We start from the raw sequence: 16,597 nt of genomic DNA, 5'->3' as shown, positions 1-16,597 counted from the left end.
TATTTAACATTTTTTGTGACAAAAACATGAAAATAAATGGTGATCTCCTTTGTTTGTGCCAGAAGACTGAACCATGAAAAATGTGTCCTTCACTAATATTTGCTTTATGTGCTGAATATTCTGTAAATCTAAACAGCACACTAAGAGCAAAGATTTAAGAGAAAGCAATATGGCCGAGACACTTTGTCTTCCACTTCAGAAATATGCTAGATAGTGGTAGACAAGGGCGTAAAAAGCAAAAATTGGTATATCACAATTAATGATCTCCACAGTTGTCAACAATTTGATCAACGTCATGATAATTTATTATGGGAAATTTTTTAGAAGCGAGAAAAGGAAAAGAAGAAGGCAAAAGAGAACTCAAAATTGTACATATCTTAAAAGGAGTCTGGTAGTCCAAAATAACTGTTTAGCTAATAAAGGAAAGGTAGAAGACAAAAGAAAACTCAATATTGGTTATATCCTAAAGGGAGTCTGTTACTACAAGATGACTGTTCAAACTATGCTCATTGTGCCCTTGCAGTCGCCTAACAGTTCATTGCACCTTCCTTCGATCTTATTTTTTTCCATCTATCTGCACCGTCTTATGGCTCCTGTAAAGACAGAGCGGTCAAAGAAAGATAAAAGTGGAAAACAAGAAGGTTGGAAGGTCCACTGAGCTTTCGCTTGGCTTGACTAGTCATTTTGGGCTGGCAGATTAAAAGGTCAACATCACCACATGTCATAGCTATGCAAATGCAAGTGCTATGCAATCCACTTGTGCCGTGTGTATTTGACGAAATCTGATGTACACTGCCCTGTTCCATGGTAAAAACAGTCATCTTATAGAAGGTAGTCACAGCATTAGACTTCACTAGCAGAAAGATCTAAACTGATGCTGCTAATGCCTCCTCATTATGTCCATGATGTCTCATTACTCTACAGGCAAGATGCAAAGCGTGGCTGCATTATTTATAGCAGTTGTTCCCAGCTAGGGTTCCATGTAACCCTGTGGTTTCTTTTAATCTGCTCAGGGGTTTCCTTGAATATAACAGCAAGACCTGTCCCTTGTATAGAAGAGAAGATTTCATACTGATCTGACCTAGCATGTAGAGCTAGGCAAGGATTATTTTGCCCTTCACTGACTCACTAACTTTCAAGTTTCAAAGTTTTTAGAGTTGAAGGCAGACATCAGTCTATGCGGTTTTATACATAAATTACCTATTGCGGAGTGCTTCTATTTTGATCTTTTTTTGTGCTTTTTGCTTAGACATAAGTCTATCGATTTCAACCTATAATTTAATGTTGATTCACCGGTCACTACTGATCTCTGCCCCTCCCGTAGCTGTTCCACTAAGTTACCCTTGTGTAGACCCTACACAGCACTTTTTGTTTGGATTTGTTTGCTTGGGATTTTAGCATATTAATAAAGTTTATTTTATTTTACAGAGGTTTTTTTCTTTGGTTTGCTGATTGCGAAAAAAGCCTGTTAAGCAAATGCAAATTGCCCATTATATTATGGGGGGGGGGGGATGTCTTCCTTAAAGATAGAAATGGATATAGTTGTTCCTAGTAATTGAAAAATGATTAAGGGGTTTCCTTATAGTATTAAGATTAGGAATTAAAGGTTTCTCCATTGGGCCTATGAGGGTGGGTTATAGACCAGGCTCAATATGACTGTCACTCAAAGGACCACACTACCGTGGAGTCTTCATCACCACTACAAGGCTGAAACTGCGCAGCAGTAACTAAGTAATCACAGTGACAGTTACATATATCTGAAACAGTGTGATATAATGGGTGTGCACATCTTTATTCTAGGAATGTTTTTGTCTTATCATACACCAGACGAATACACATGATAGTGTTTTCCTGTTATCATGACTACATGGAATACAGAATAACTGAGCAATGGAGTGGTTAAGTGATAACATGCAAGTCTGTAACGCTCTTATTTCTAGTTTACAATTTACATCATTCAAACTGTTTATTTTATCCAGCTACTTAAGCTGGCCACACACATTGCCAATTACAATGGCATCAAGTATGTAGACTGTAAGAGCCGCATGCCCAATATCATGATGGTAAATGCAGGGGGTGGTGACCACATATAAAGGCCCCGTCACACTAAGCAACATCGCTAGCAACATCGCTAGCAACATCGCTGCTAACGAACAACTTTTGTGACGTTGCTAGCGATGTTGCTGTGTGTGACATCCAGCAACAACCTGGCCCCTGCTGTGAGGTCGTTGGTTGTTGCTGAATGTCCTGGGCCATTTTTTAGTTGTTGCTGTCCCGCTGTGAAGCACAGATCGCTGTGTGTGACAGCAAGACAGCAACAACTAATGTGCAGGCAGCAGGAGCCGGCTTCTGCGGAGGCTGGTAACCACAGTAAACATCGGGTAACCAAGAAGCCCTGTCCTTGGTTACCCGATATTTACCTTTGATACCAGCCTCAGCCGCTCTCACTGTCAGTGCCGGCTCCTGCTCTGTGCACATGTAGCTGCAGGACACATCGGGTTAATTAACCCGATGTGTGCTGTAGCTAGGAGAGCAAGGAGCCAGCGCTAAGCAGTGTGCGCTGCTCCCTGCTCTGTGCACATGTAGCTGCAGCACACATCGGGTAATTAACCCGATGTGTGCTGTAACTAGGAGAGCAGGGAGCCAGCGCTAAGCAGTGTGCGCTGCTCCCTGCACGTGTGGCTGGTCACTGGTTGCTGGTGAGCTCACCAGCAACTCGTGTAGCGACGCTCCAGCAATCCCTGCCAGGTCAGGTTGCTGGTGGGATCGCTGGAGCGTTGCAGTGTAACATCTCACCAGCAACCTCCTAGCAACTTACCAGCGATCCCTATCGTTGTTGGGATCGCTGGTAAGTTGCTTAGTGTGACTGGACCTTAACTCCCTTCTAAGTGTGTATATGGTATCATTTTGGAATGAGCTGATAACATGTTTTTACATTTAACCTATTACGGCATGTTTCAGTCAAAGACCCCATAAGGCCATACCGTATACTACTGTGTCGCCAACCATCAAGTTGTGCATATAATACCTTTATAGGTAATCTATCACTAGGTCTATGCTGCGCTATATGAGGGAAAATAATGACACAGACACTGATTCCACCTCTGGGTCACTTACTTTTTTTTCCAGCAACACTTTTCATTAAATGACTGTTTATTAGCAGTACTGGAGCCCTCTTGCTGCTGACTAGTCTTTGATATTCCTGAGCTATGGGCTAATCCCATTCACCCCTGCTGACTGGCATCTCTCTCATTATGCACAGTATAGAGAGAACACGATTAATCAGATCTATCTATCTAGATGTATTCCACTGGCTGAATACTGAAATAGGTTGATTCGAGGGAATCCTTTTAGGCGAGCCAATAACTGTAGGCTGATGTAGTGCTGATATGGTTCCTCGTGGGCATGCCTATTTTTATTCACATGGCTGTTAAAAAGCTCTGTAAACACAGGCATTGATGTTCTGGCTACAATAAATCTTCTGTGTCATTGTCATACTGTCCTGAGAAAGGGGGCAGAGACCCCTGAAATGCGTAGACTGTATATGCTCCTAATAAATGACTTGGAAAATCAACTATTGGATTTATTGATGACATTTTTGGCGATGATCCCCGATTTCCTTTAGAAGCTTCAGTTCTATAATTCACAGCTAGTGAACCTCAGCAAGTAATGGGGTGCACTGCACCTAGGGGGCCCACTCTTCAATTTGCGACATCTGTCAATCATACGGTATATGACAAATGATTGCACTGCATGTATGGAGCAAGCTCAGGAACGGATCTCGTTCCATTCAGCGTGGATTCTGTCTGTGTTATACATCCAAAACCCAAGTTAGACTACTGCGATTGGAGTTAACTCTGATCCCAGCAGTTTAACTTTTAAAGACTTCCCCATTTAACTCTGTAAATGGGGGATGGTGTCCCTTTTGACCCCCATCCTTGCAACATGATTGTGATGTTCCGATAGCATTGTCATGGTAGCTGGGAGGCCTAACAAAGGACCCAGTGTTTGTTATGCAGCCATACCTGTAAATCCCAGAATGTAAGCAGACTAATAAAGTATCATAATATTTTATTCTCTATCGTGAGCACCGAAATGTAAAAAAAATTGGAATATCAGGTCACTTTGGCTGTCCAAAAAAATGGAATAAAAAGAAATCATAAGTCGCCTGTACTCTAAAATGGTGATGATAAAAGCTAAAGTTCATACTTCCAAAACAAGCCCTCATACAACTCTATTGACTTAAAAAATAAGTTATAATAACCCTTGGAAGTCATGGAGGAAAAACTGAAAACAAAAAGTAGCCCGATGGGATTCTTTCCCCCAAGGGCCCGCATAAACCTGGAGCCTACGCTGCCTACATACACATGACTATTCAGTACATGTACCCAGAATGCTGTCTGTACAAGACTGTGTGTAATATATTCCTGTGCCAAATGTTTGTTATTCAAATTAGCAAATATGGATATGACCGCATTTGCATCAAATTTTCATAAAGCAACATGGGACACGTCTTTACATCATAACACGCTGATCATTATGAGTGAGTCATAAGAACTGCATTATTAAGTTTATCAGAAAATGGAAAAACTGAGAAAAATAATGTTTTTCTCCAAGATACAGAAGCTTATTGTGCACAGAATTGGTAGGACATAAGATTATTTCTTTTTAGTTTATTATACTGCTTAAACCCATGGTTACACTTAATATTTTGTACGTCTTTTCTGCCAACAATGCACTTGAAAAATGTATTACCATCAAAGAAAATGTAATAGTAGCAAAAGAAGTAATTGAAATAAGAACTATAAGGGCTCATGAATACTGACAAAGAGGCAGCTTGGCTTCGTGTAAAGCAATACTTCAAGGAAAAATACCTCCATATGAGTATGAGTTCATTGGATTATCCTACAGTTTTCTTTCCGTTATCCGATAGAAACTCTTGTGTAGGCCGGTATAAAACTAGGGCTACACCATGTGACAGCAAGTTGTGCAGATGTTTTTGTCGCAACTTTTCTGAGAATTGCAGACGCACAACAAAAACATCTGTGTGGCTTATCTGCGTCACATTTGAAGGATGTTGCAGGATGTCGGAGGTCCCAATACAAGACCATAGGAAATCATTACATACAATTTTGGTGTAGAATGAAAAATGTCACTGTGTAGCCCTAGCCGTGTACTGGAGTTGTGTAGATACAGTAAACGACATGTAAAATGAGCCACATTGTGAACCCCATTGACTACGGACACGTGCAAATGAAGACAATAAATGTGCAGCACTGCAAGTAAAGAAGGGCAGTGAGCCCCATAGGGGTGAATGGACCCCATGACGATCGGGAGGGTGCAAGGTTAGGAAAGGGTTAATAGGTTTGCATGGGATGGGGGATGTGTGGGAGTACAGGATTGGTAGTAGGGAGCTGTAAGGGGATTGGGGGGGAGCAAGGAAGGGGTGGGGTGTTGGGAGAGGTATAAGAGAGGGGGGTGTGCTGTTTACCTCCCCTTTCGTCGATTGATCTTTGTGTCCCAGGACGTAGTGCTGCTGCTGCTTCCTGCCATGGCTGCCCTTGCTGAACTCCTGGAGATGGTGCGGGGGGCATCCGAGGTCGTGGGAGTGGATGCCCTGAGGCAGCAGCTGGCAGCGGTCTGTGGGGCTGGAGCGGCGCCGCCTGCTGTTCCAGCACCCGGGCCGTGGCTACGTGCTCGGCGGGCGCGACCGCCGGAGCGCTACTCCCCCAGCTGGAGGGGGAGAATCAGATCAAGGAGCCCCTGCGGGGACCCTCCGGAGCAGCGGCGGAGCCCTCCAACTAACCTAGGGGAGCAGCCGGCCACCGGGAGGAATCCGCGACGGAGATCCCGTGGGTCGGGGGTGGGCGGAGCCTCTGCGAGGCCCACTTCCGGTCCGCGGCCTGCGCAGCACCAGACCGGAGCATGGATGACGGCAGCCCCCAGTGATGTGCCGGCTGGGGGTGGCGCTCGGCGTGCCGGATTGCCGGAGGAGACTCCCTGCAGGCCGCAGGGGAGAGCAACAGGACGGGGGACGGGAGCGGATGTGAGCGGCGAGGTCAGGAGATCGGAGGAGGGGTACGGTGGCCCGCAGGCACAGAGGAGATCGGTAGTCACGGTCCCCCCCGGCGAGGAGCGTGCTGGGGGTGGGTCCCGGCGAGGAGCAAGCTCGGCACGGCCTTCCGGCAGTCGGCAGGGAGGGAGCCCACTGAGGACGACAGGAGAAGGGGCGGCGCAGCAGGATATCACGATTACAGCGGGAAGAGACGGCGGCAGGGCGCCACGGCGGGAGAAAAGGAAGAGGTCAAGCAGGAGTCGCCCGGACGAGCGGGGTGCGGTGACTGTGGGGGTCGACGGCCGCCAGGTGGGGGCTGTCCCCTCGCTGGTCCCCCCTGAGGATTTCGGCAGCGCATCAGACTCCAGCGAGGAAGAAGGAGCAGCGGCAGGTCGGACGGAGCGGCAGCTGGAAGATCGTGGCACGGCTGTTCCGGCGTCGACTCAACGGCAGCCTGGTGAGCAGACAACAGAAATGTTACATGCTGTGGGTAGCGCGGGCGAGGGCGGGGGTTCCGTCGCGGGACGCATTGCGCTGGGGGCGAGTGCGGTCGGGCAGTCTGGTTTACCGGGTCCAGAGTTTTGGGGGCAGCTTTTGGGGGTGTTGCAGGGGTTGTCTGCGGAACGGGGTAGTCGGACTGGGCCTGGGGCTCCGGTGGGGGCGTGGGTGGGCCCCACGGAGGTGGTGCGGACAGAAGCGCCGGTGCGCGATGTTGCGGCGGGGGACACGACCTCGGCGGCAGGTACGGGACAGGAGGCTGGTGGGGCGGCTTCCGTGGGTGCGAGTAAGGAGGCGGAAAAGGAAAAAGAAAAGGAGGATGAGGTAGTGCGTTTGGATGATAGGGCACGGAGTGAAATTTATGTGTGCTTTGAAGGGCAGTTAGGGGTTCATTTAAAAAAGGAGGTGAGGGAAAAGATTTGGAAGGGGGAGTATGTGGAAATTTTTTCCCTGCTTCCCTTGGAAAAGTTTAATTTGGATAAGGTGAAACCTAGTGATACAAAAAAGGAGAAGGAGGATGAGGAAAAACGGCGGTATAGGTTGATCCCGAGGACGTTTACCAATTGGTTGCAGGCCTTTGCTATCTTAGCCAGTGTGATCGGGGAAAAGGAGCCGGAGCATTGTTCCGCCCTATTTGGATATATGGACGCGATAGGGGAAGCGTATAGAGCATACGGCGGTTTGGGGTGGTTGAGATATGATGAGCAGTTCCGGCAGCGGAAGGCTCTGCGGCCGGGAGTCCAGTGGGGCCACAAGGATATTTCTTTGTGGATGCGGTTAATGACAGCGCCGGCTCAGCCCTTTCGAGGGGGTGCCGGGAGCCCGGGTGCGAGTGGCGGGTCCTCGGCTGGACAGAAAAAGGGAGCTTGTTGGCAGTATAACGAGGGACAGTGTAAGTTCGGGGCCTCTTGTCGGTTCAGACACGAGTGTTCCGGATGTGGAGGGTCCCACCCTCTGGCCAGGTGCTTCAAGAAAGGCAAAGGAAAGGCGGGGGAGGGGTCTGGAAAAAGGGAGGACACCAGTGAGGGTAGAGGCGATGCTTCCCTATTTAAGTAGATACCCGGATGTGCGGGCGGCGGAGTTGTTGGAACGTGGTTTTACAGAGGGCTTTCGGATTCCGTTTGAATCTGAGGCGCCGGTGTTTCGCCCGGGAAACTTGCGGTCCGCAAAAGAACATCCGGCGGTGGTGAAGGAAAAGCTGCAGAAGGAGGTGGAGTTAGGGAGGATGGCGGGCCCATTCCAGGACCCGCCATTCTCTAATTTACGGATTTCCCCCCTTGGGGTGGTACCTAAGAAGGAGCCGAACAAATTTCGGCTCATTCATCATTTATCTTATCCGGCGGGATTGTCGGTGAATGATGGGATATCACCGGAATTGTCGGCGGTATGTTATGTATCGTTCGATAGGGCCTTGGAGCTGGTAAGGGTAGCGGGGCGGGGGGCCCTGATGGCAAAGGCGGATGTGGAAGCAGCTTTTCGTTTACTCCCGGTGCATCCAGAGAGCTTTCATCTCTTAGGGTGTATGTGGGATGGTGATTACTATGTGGATCGCTGCCTGCCGATGGGCTGTTCCATTTCGTGTGCTTATTTTGAGGCATTCAGTACTTTTGTGGAATGGGTAGTCAAGGAGGTGGCAGGAGTCCATTCGGTGATTCACTATTTGGATGACTTCTTTTGCGTGGGTCCGGCGGGCTCTTCGGTTTGCTCCTTGTTGTTGTTTACGTTAGAGCGGATCGCGCGGAGCCTGGGTATTCCGTTGGCAAAAGACAAAACAGAAGGGCCGGTGACGGCTCTATGTTTCTTAGGTATCGAAATTGATACATTGGCGATGGAATGCCGGTTGCCGGAGGGAAAGCTGTTGGATTTGAAGGCGTCGGTGCGGTTTTTGTCTCAGGCCAAGAAGGTGCGGTTGCGCGAGTTGCAGTCAGTGCTCGGAAAATTGAATTTCGCTTGTCGCATTATGCCGATGGGGCGGATATTTAATAGGAGACTGGCGAGCGCAACCGCAGGGGTAAAAGCTCCAAATCACTTTGTCAGAGTGACAAAAATGATGAAAGGGGATTTGTTGGTGTGGGAGGAGTTCTTGGACCGGTACAACGGTCGGACCCTTTGGATGAGCGAGGCGGTGTCCAATAGCCAGCTGGAATTGTACACGGATGCGGCTGGGGCGACAGGTTTTGGAGCAATTTTTCAAACGCGCTGGTGTGTGGGAAAGTGGCCGCGGCGGTGGGTGGAAGCAGGTTTGGTGAGGAATTTGGCGCTGTTGGAATTGTTTCCCATTATTGTGGCGGTGGAGTTGTGGGGCCCTGTTTTTGCTGGAAGAAGGGTTTGCATGCATTGTGACAACATGGCGGTGGTGCATTCCATCAACGCACTGTCGGCAAAATCCCCGCCGGTTGTGGGGTATTTAAGGCATCTAGTGTTGCGTTGTTTGGAGTTAAACATTTGCGTGGTGGCTCGGCATGTGCCTGGGATTCGCAACGAGGTGGCTGATGCGCTATCACGGTTTCAGTTTTGCAGGTTCAGGAAGCTGGTGCCGGAAGCGGACGCGGAAGGGGAACCTTGCCCGAACTGGCTGTGGGACCTGGCATCGGTGTAGCTTTTGAGGGAATTCGGAGATCGGTGTCTGAGGCTACTTGGTGCCGATATCAGGCGGTGTGGCAGGAATGGGCAGAGTTGGAAAGTAGGGAGTTCATGGAGTCGGGTTACCAGGGTCGAGTGTTGGGGGTACTGATGTTAATAAGTGGGGATTTTTCGGAAGGCAGGTCTGTTTCGGTGATTGGTTGCAAGTTGGCGGCGTTGGCCTTTTTGTTCCAGATGCAAGGGGTTCGGGACGCGACTAAGGATTTTCTGGTGCGACAGGCGATGAAGGGTTTTTGAAAAGGGGCTCAGTCGCGTGACTGTAGGCGGCCGGTGTCATTGCCATTGTTGGTGCGTTTGGTGAGGTGTTTAGGGGAGTTGTGTTCGTCTCCTTATGAGCGGGTGTTGTTCTCGGTAGCTTTTGTACTGGCGTTTTTTGGGGCCTTTCGTATTGGCGAATTGGTCAGCCCGACTAAGCAAGCGATGGGTGGTTTGCTGTTGGGTGATGTGATGCTGGGGGAGGATAGAGTGGAATGTCGGCTTCGTTTTTCTAAGACGGATCAGAGGGGCCGGGGGCGCTTAGTAGTGTTGTACGCTTTACCGGGGCACCAGTTGTGCCCAGTGTTACATGTGTCAGAGTTTTTAAAGGTGCGCGGCGGTTACCCTGGTGTTTTCTTAGACATACGGACGGATTGGCTTTGTCGCGGTATCAATTCAATGCGGTGCTGAAGATGGCTCTAGCAAGGGTGGGGGAGGAGCCACGTGAGTACGGGTCTCACTCCTTCCGGATTGGGGCGGCAACGGAGGCCGCCAGGTGGGGTTTGAGTGAGGATTGTATCCGGCGGATTGGGAGGTGGGAGTCTTCCAGGTTCCGTTTGTACATTAGGCCTCACTTGGTCAGGTGATGGTCAGGGGTGGGGGATTCAAGGTTGGTGTTAGATGCCGGTTTGTGGGCAATTTCTTGTGCTGTTGCTGTTTTTATTCGTGGTCTTTGTATTTTATAGGTCCATGCCTTGTGTGGATCCTCGGGCACTCCTATGTGTATTGGGGAGCGTTACGGGCGGATGTGCGGCGTGACGGTCGGCAGCTCGGAGTGTCGGTGTCGGAAGCTCGTGTAAAGTGGCTCGGAATTCGGGGCATGACCTGGGGTAGGGTGCGCCCTGAGGTGGCTTATTATAGCCGTATGGATCGTGTCCCTGATGTGTTAATTTTGCATGTGGGAGGGAACGATTTGGGAGTAAGGTCGGCGAGGGAATTGAAAAGGGATATAAAGCTGGACCTGTTACATTTGTGGAGGGCGTTCCCGGGCATAGTTATCGTTTGGTCGGACATTATAGCTCGGACGCAGTGGCGTTTTGGGAGGTCGGTGGACCGTATTAATAGGGCTCGGAGCAAGCTGAACCGGGCTATTGGCAGGTTTGTGGCGAGAAATGGTGGGTTGGTGGTGCGGCATAGAGAATTGGAGGAGTCCACGGAGCAGTATCTAAGGAGAGATGGGGTTCACCTGACTGATGTGGGTCTGGATTTATGGATGTTGGGTTTGAGGGATGGCCTAGAGCAAGCACTGGGGGTGTGGGGGGCCCGGGCCAAGTAAGGGTGTCACTTGGCCGGCCTGTGGCGGGGTGATAGGTCCGTCTGAGAGGTTGGGAGTACCGACAGTCGGCTTGTTGGTACGAAGTCGCTCAAGGGGAGTGGCTTCGGAGTGGATGGGAACTTGTGGGCGGAGGTCCCGCAGGTTCTGGGTAGGGGTAATTAACGATGGAACGTTGTTACCCCTCACCTCGGGCCGGGTGGTCACGGCCGAGGTGGTCCTCTGGGCCGGTTTGGAGGTTACGGCCGGGGGGTTAGGAATGATGGTTTGCCTCTCGGACGGATCTATCGGTGTTTCTGGTTATACGGGTATATATGTATAAGGTTAAGTTTAACAATTGAGTGGCATGTTGGGCCACAAGTTTGGTATACATATATACGGTAAAATAAAACTGTGGCCATTCCTGCAATAAAGTCGTGGTTCTCGTCTTCATTTAGGTAGATATGGTACGGGGGGTGTGTTTTACAGGATAACCTGCTTATCCCTTATAGATGCGTCATGTAGGTGCTATAGACTCAACAGGAAGAAAGAGAAGTAATGGAATTCTGGAAATCACAGGATGGCTAGAAATGTTAATGCTATGTAAATGATGAAAAAAATGGAAACAACATTTTCAAAACATCTCAATTTATTCACTTCAACTATGAGTGTAACGTGCAGAAATACAGTTAGGTCCAGAAATATTTGGACAGTGACACAATTTTCGCGAGTTGGGCTCTGCATGCCACCACATTGGATTTGAAATGAAACCTCTACAACAGAATTCAAGTGCAGATTGTAACGTTTAATTTGAAGGTTTGAACAAAAATATCTGATAGAAATTGTAGGAATTGTACACATTTCTTTACAAACACTCCACATTTTAGGAGGTCAAAAGTAATTGGACAAATAAACCAAACCCAAACAAAATATTTTTATTTTCAATATTTTGTTGCGAATCCTTTGGAGGCAATCACTGCCTTAAGTCTGGAACCCATGGACATCACCAAACGCTGGGTTTCCTCCTTCTTAATGCTTTGCCAGGCCTTTATAGCCGCAGCCTTAATGTCTTGCTTGTTTGTGGGTCTTTCCGTCTTAAGTCTGGATTTGAGCAAGTGAAATGCATGCTCAATTGGGTTAAGATCTGGTGATTGACTTGGCCATTGCAGAATGTTCCACTTTTTTGCACTCATGAACTCCTGGGTAGCTTTGGCTGTATGCTTGGGGTCATTGTCCATCGGTACTATGAAGCGCCGTCCGATCAACTTTGCGGCATTTGGCTGAATCTGGGCTGAAAGTATATCCCGGTACACTTCAAAATTCATCCGGCTACTCTTGTCTGCTGTTATGTCATCAATAAACACAAGTGACCCAGTGCCATTGAAAGCCATGCATGCCCATGCCATCACGTTGCCTCCACCATGTTTTACAGAGGATGTGGTGTGCCTTGGACCATGTGCCGTTCCCTTTTTCTCCAAACTTTTTTCTTCCCATCATTCTGGTACAGGTTGATCTTTGTCTCATCTGTCCATAGAATACTTTTCCAGAACTGAGCTGGCTTCATGAGGTGTTTTTCAGCAAATTTAACTCTGGCCTGTCTATTTTTGGAATTGATGAATGGTTTGTATCTAGATGTGAAACCTTTGTATTTACTTTCATGGAGTCTTCTCTTTACTGTTGACTTAGAGACAGATACACCTACTTCACTGAGAGTGTTCTGGACTTCAGTTGATGTTGTGAATGGGTTCTTCTTCACCAAATAAAGTATGCGGCGATCATCCATCACTGTTGTCATCCGTGGACGCCCAGGCCTTTTTGAGTTCCCAAGCTCACCAGTCAATTCCTTTTTTCTCAGAATGTACCCGACTGTTGATTTTGCTACTCCAAGCATGTCTGCTATCTCTCTGATGGATTTTTTCTTTTTTTTCAGCCTCAGGATGTTCTGCTTTACCTTAATTGAGAGTTCCTTAGACCGCATGTTGTCTGGTCACAGCAACAGCTTCCAAATGCAAAACCACACACCTGTAATCAACCCCAGACCTTTTAATTACTTCATTGATTACAGGTTAACGAGGGAGACGCCTTCAGAGTTAATTGCAGCCCTTAGAGTCCCTTGTCCAATTACTTTTGGTCCCTTGAAAAAGAGGAGGCTATGCATTACAGAGCTATGATTCCTAAACCCTTTCTCCGATTTGGATGTGAAAACTCTCATATTGCAGCTGGGAGTGTGCACTTTCAGCCCATATTATATATATATAATTGTATTTCTGAACATGTTTTTGTAAACAGCTAAAATAACAAAACTTGTGTCACTGTCCAAATATTTCTGGACCTAACTGTACATGCAGTTACATGCCTTCAGTGGCGTAACTAGAGTTCAATGGGTCCTAGTGCAAAATTTGCATGTAGGCCCTCACCTGCATGTTTGTCATATGTATGGGCCCTTAAAACGTTCCAGAGCCTATGAAGACATATGTGTTCACCCCCCATATAATGTCCCCCATCCTGTAATAATGTCCTCGATTCTGTCCTTTTCCTGAAATAATTTTCCTTATCCTGGTCCCTTTCCTGTAAAAATGTCCTCATCCTTGGCCTATTGTAATACTAAGGCTATGTGCACATGTTGCTTTTTGCAGCTTTTTTCATGTGTTTTTCCTTGCAGATTTTAATTAATACTACAAGGAAAAACGCAAGCCAGCAGTCTATGAGAATCCTGACTTGCTGTGCACATATTGCTTCTCTTTTCCTTGCAAATTTTGTTGCAGAAAAAAGAAGCAGCGTGTCACTTCTATCTGCTTTTATCCTGCATTTATATAATCCACTGTAGTGCTTGATCACTCCAGTGGACTATATCTGTCAGTGCTGCACACGCAGCACTGATAGTTCACCTCACACACCATGCATACCGCCTGGTCTGTGAGGCAATCTGTAGCTCAGTAACTCGGGGTTGTCATGGTGATAACCCAGGGTTGCCATGGCAGCGATCAAGTCCCTGTGATTGCATTACAGGGACTTAATTGCCAGAGAGAGGTAAGCGATTCCTCTCCCTGCCTTCTGAATGCTGCGATCGCATTGATCGCAGCATTCAGGGGTTTAAACTGCCGGGAGCGGCACAGGCACCGCTCCAGGCAACGATAGACGGGTCCCGTCTGTAACATCAGCTGGAGATCTAGTCTCCTTTTCCTGGTATAACATCCCCTATCCTGGTATAATATTCTTCATCATGATCCCCCTCCTGGTAAAATGTATCCCTTCCCTAATATAATGTCCTCCATGCTGGGTCCCTTCCTGTTATAATGTGTCCCTCTTGTGAATGGCCTACATCCTGTTATAATTTCCTCTGTCCTGGCATAATGTCCCCATCCTGGTATAATCTCCTCTGTCCTGGGTGCCTAATAATAATAATAATAATAATAAAAATGTCTCTTTCTGTGGCTCTTTTCTATCAAATGTAAAAGTAAATAAATAAACTAGTATTATCACCTTACCCTGCTACCACACCATGCGGCGTCCTCTTCTACAGCTGGCAAGTGACTTCAGTGTGCAAGTGATCGGCAGCGCATGACATCACTGCCACGTATTTCCTGGGACTAACACAGACATCAGCTGCTTGCCTTTGAGTTGCCAGTGATGTGTATTGCAGCTTAGAGTCACAGAAGGTCTCTGGGCCACAATACAATTCAGCTAAATGTGTGTCCACGAGCACACCTCCAGCTGAAATTGATGCTGGTGCTCGCGTTCCCCTTTCCCACACAGGCCTGGTTACATTACACACCTGCATGCCTTGACATGTTATTAATGATTGTCTGAGGAATGTTCTGCCACACTATTTGCACTTGGGTACGTTGGCAGCTCCCTATTGCCGAGCAATGATGTCCAAGATGCTTTCTATGTTTGACAACTCTGTAGACTCTACAAGCCATGGTAGCACTTTGGGCACTAGCTACATGCAGCTTGGCGTTGTCATGTTCAAAATTGGCTCCTGGAACACTTTAGAGAAATGGTTGTACTACTAGTTCTACCACCAAATCAATGTAACTTCAAGCTGTTAGGTTACATGGAATGAAACTAGAGGGATCCCACTACCGCACATTATGCCACCACCCCACCATAATTCCAGGAGTAGGACCGGTGTGATGTTCCCTTGTGAAGGTGTTCCATTGAATTCAAGTCTTTCATGATGCAGAGCAAGACAGCATTGTAGGCTGGAATAGTTTTCTATCTTCTTCAGCGATAGACCTGCTTTTGTCTTGGATGCAATAATAGCCATAGAGTGGTCTTTGGGAAAAAAATGTCACATCGATCTTACTCCTGGAATTATGATGAGTCATTACATACTATGTGGGGTTGCAAAAATTCCTTAGCGCTTGGTGCACCAAGTTGTCTTTGCTATAATCCTGCAGACAGATTACCATCACGATCAAGGTCCAAGAGGACCGAAAATTGATGAAGCAGTCAAATATTCTGCCAATATACATTTAGAATAATACATTAGATTGAAGATAATACAAGTTATTGTCAAATTAATTGAGGAGCTACTAATACATACATTTGATGAGCATTACAAGTGTGGTGGTTTACTATTGAAGGACAGGAGATAAACATGCCACCATCTACTGTGGCTTCCTTACAAGTATTTGGCTGTTCAGGTTTAATTTTGGTTGACTTTGAACTAAAAAGCCTTGCATACATTAGAGGAAGAAGAAAGTATTCATTCTTTACTTAGTTCACTTTGGGTTTCATATTAACATGGTCAACTGACAAAGATACATGCACATAGTGCTATAGTTTATTTCTGCTACAGTTAGGTCCAGAAATATTTGGACAGTGACACAAGTTTTGTTATTTTAGCTGTTTACAAAAACATGTTCAGAAATACAATTATATATATAATATGGGCTGAAAGTGCACACTCCGTCCCAGCTGCAATATGAGAGTTTTCACATCCAAATCGGAGAAAGGGTTTAGGAATCATAGCTCTGTAATGCATAGCCTCCTCTTTTTCAAGGGACCAAAAGTAATTGGACAAGGGACTCTAAGGGCTGCAATTAACTCTGAAGGCGTCTCCCTCGTTAACCTGTAATCAATGAAGTAGTTAAAAGGTCTGGGGTTGATTACAGGTGTGTGGTTTTGCATTTGGAAGCTGTTGCTGTGACCAGACAACATGCGGTCTAAGGAACTCTCAATTGAGGTAAAGCAGAACATCCTGAGGCTGAAAAAAAAGAAAAAATCCATCAGAGAGATAGCAGACATGCTTGGAGTAGCAAAATCAACAGTCGGGTACATTCTGAGAAAAAAGGAATTGACTGGTGAGCTTGGTAACTCAAAAAGGCCTGGGCGTCCACGAATGACAACAGTGGTGGATGATCGCCGCATACTTTCTTTGGTGAAGAAGAACCCGTTCACAACATCAACTGAAGTCCAGAACACTCTCAGTGAAGTAGGTGTATCTGTCTCTAAGTCAACAGTAAAGAGAAGACTCCATGAAAGTAAATACAAAGGGTTCACATCTAGATGCAAACCATTCATCAATTCCAAGAATAGACAGGCCAGAGTTAAATTTGCTGAAAAACACCTCATGAAGCCAGCTCAGTTCTGGAAAAGTATTCTATGGACAGATGAGACAAAGATCAACCTGTACCAGAATGATGGGAAGAAAAAAGTTTGGAGAAGAAAGGGAACGGCACATGATCCAAGGCACACCACATCCTCTGTAAAACATGGTGGAGGCAACGTGATGGCATGGGCATGCATGGCTTTCAATGGCACTGGGTCACTTGTGTTTATTGATGACATAACAGCAGACAAGAGTAGCCGGATGAATTCTGAAGTGTACAGGGATATACTTTCAGCCCAGATTCAGCCAAATGCCGCAAAGTTGATCGGACGGCGCT

At 47.0% G+C, this 16,597-nt stretch overlaps 1 protein-coding gene across 1 annotated transcript in view; it reads right to left on the bottom strand.

Annotated features, from left to right (window-relative positions):
* PIP5K1B (phosphatidylinositol-4-phosphate 5-kinase type 1 beta) overlaps positions 1-16,597 on the bottom strand; it is a 234,410-nt gene that overhangs the window by 51,381 nt on the left and 166,432 nt on the right. The gene's annotated exons all lie outside the window — the stretch shown is intronic.

This window comes from Anomaloglossus baeobatrachus, chromosome 1, assembly GCF_048569485.1.
Source record: "Anomaloglossus baeobatrachus isolate aAnoBae1 chromosome 1, aAnoBae1.hap1, whole genome shotgun sequence".
Lineage (NCBI taxonomy): Eukaryota > Metazoa > Chordata > Amphibia > Anura > Aromobatidae > Anomaloglossus > Anomaloglossus baeobatrachus.
This window is presented reverse-complemented; position numbering and strand designations above follow the sequence as displayed.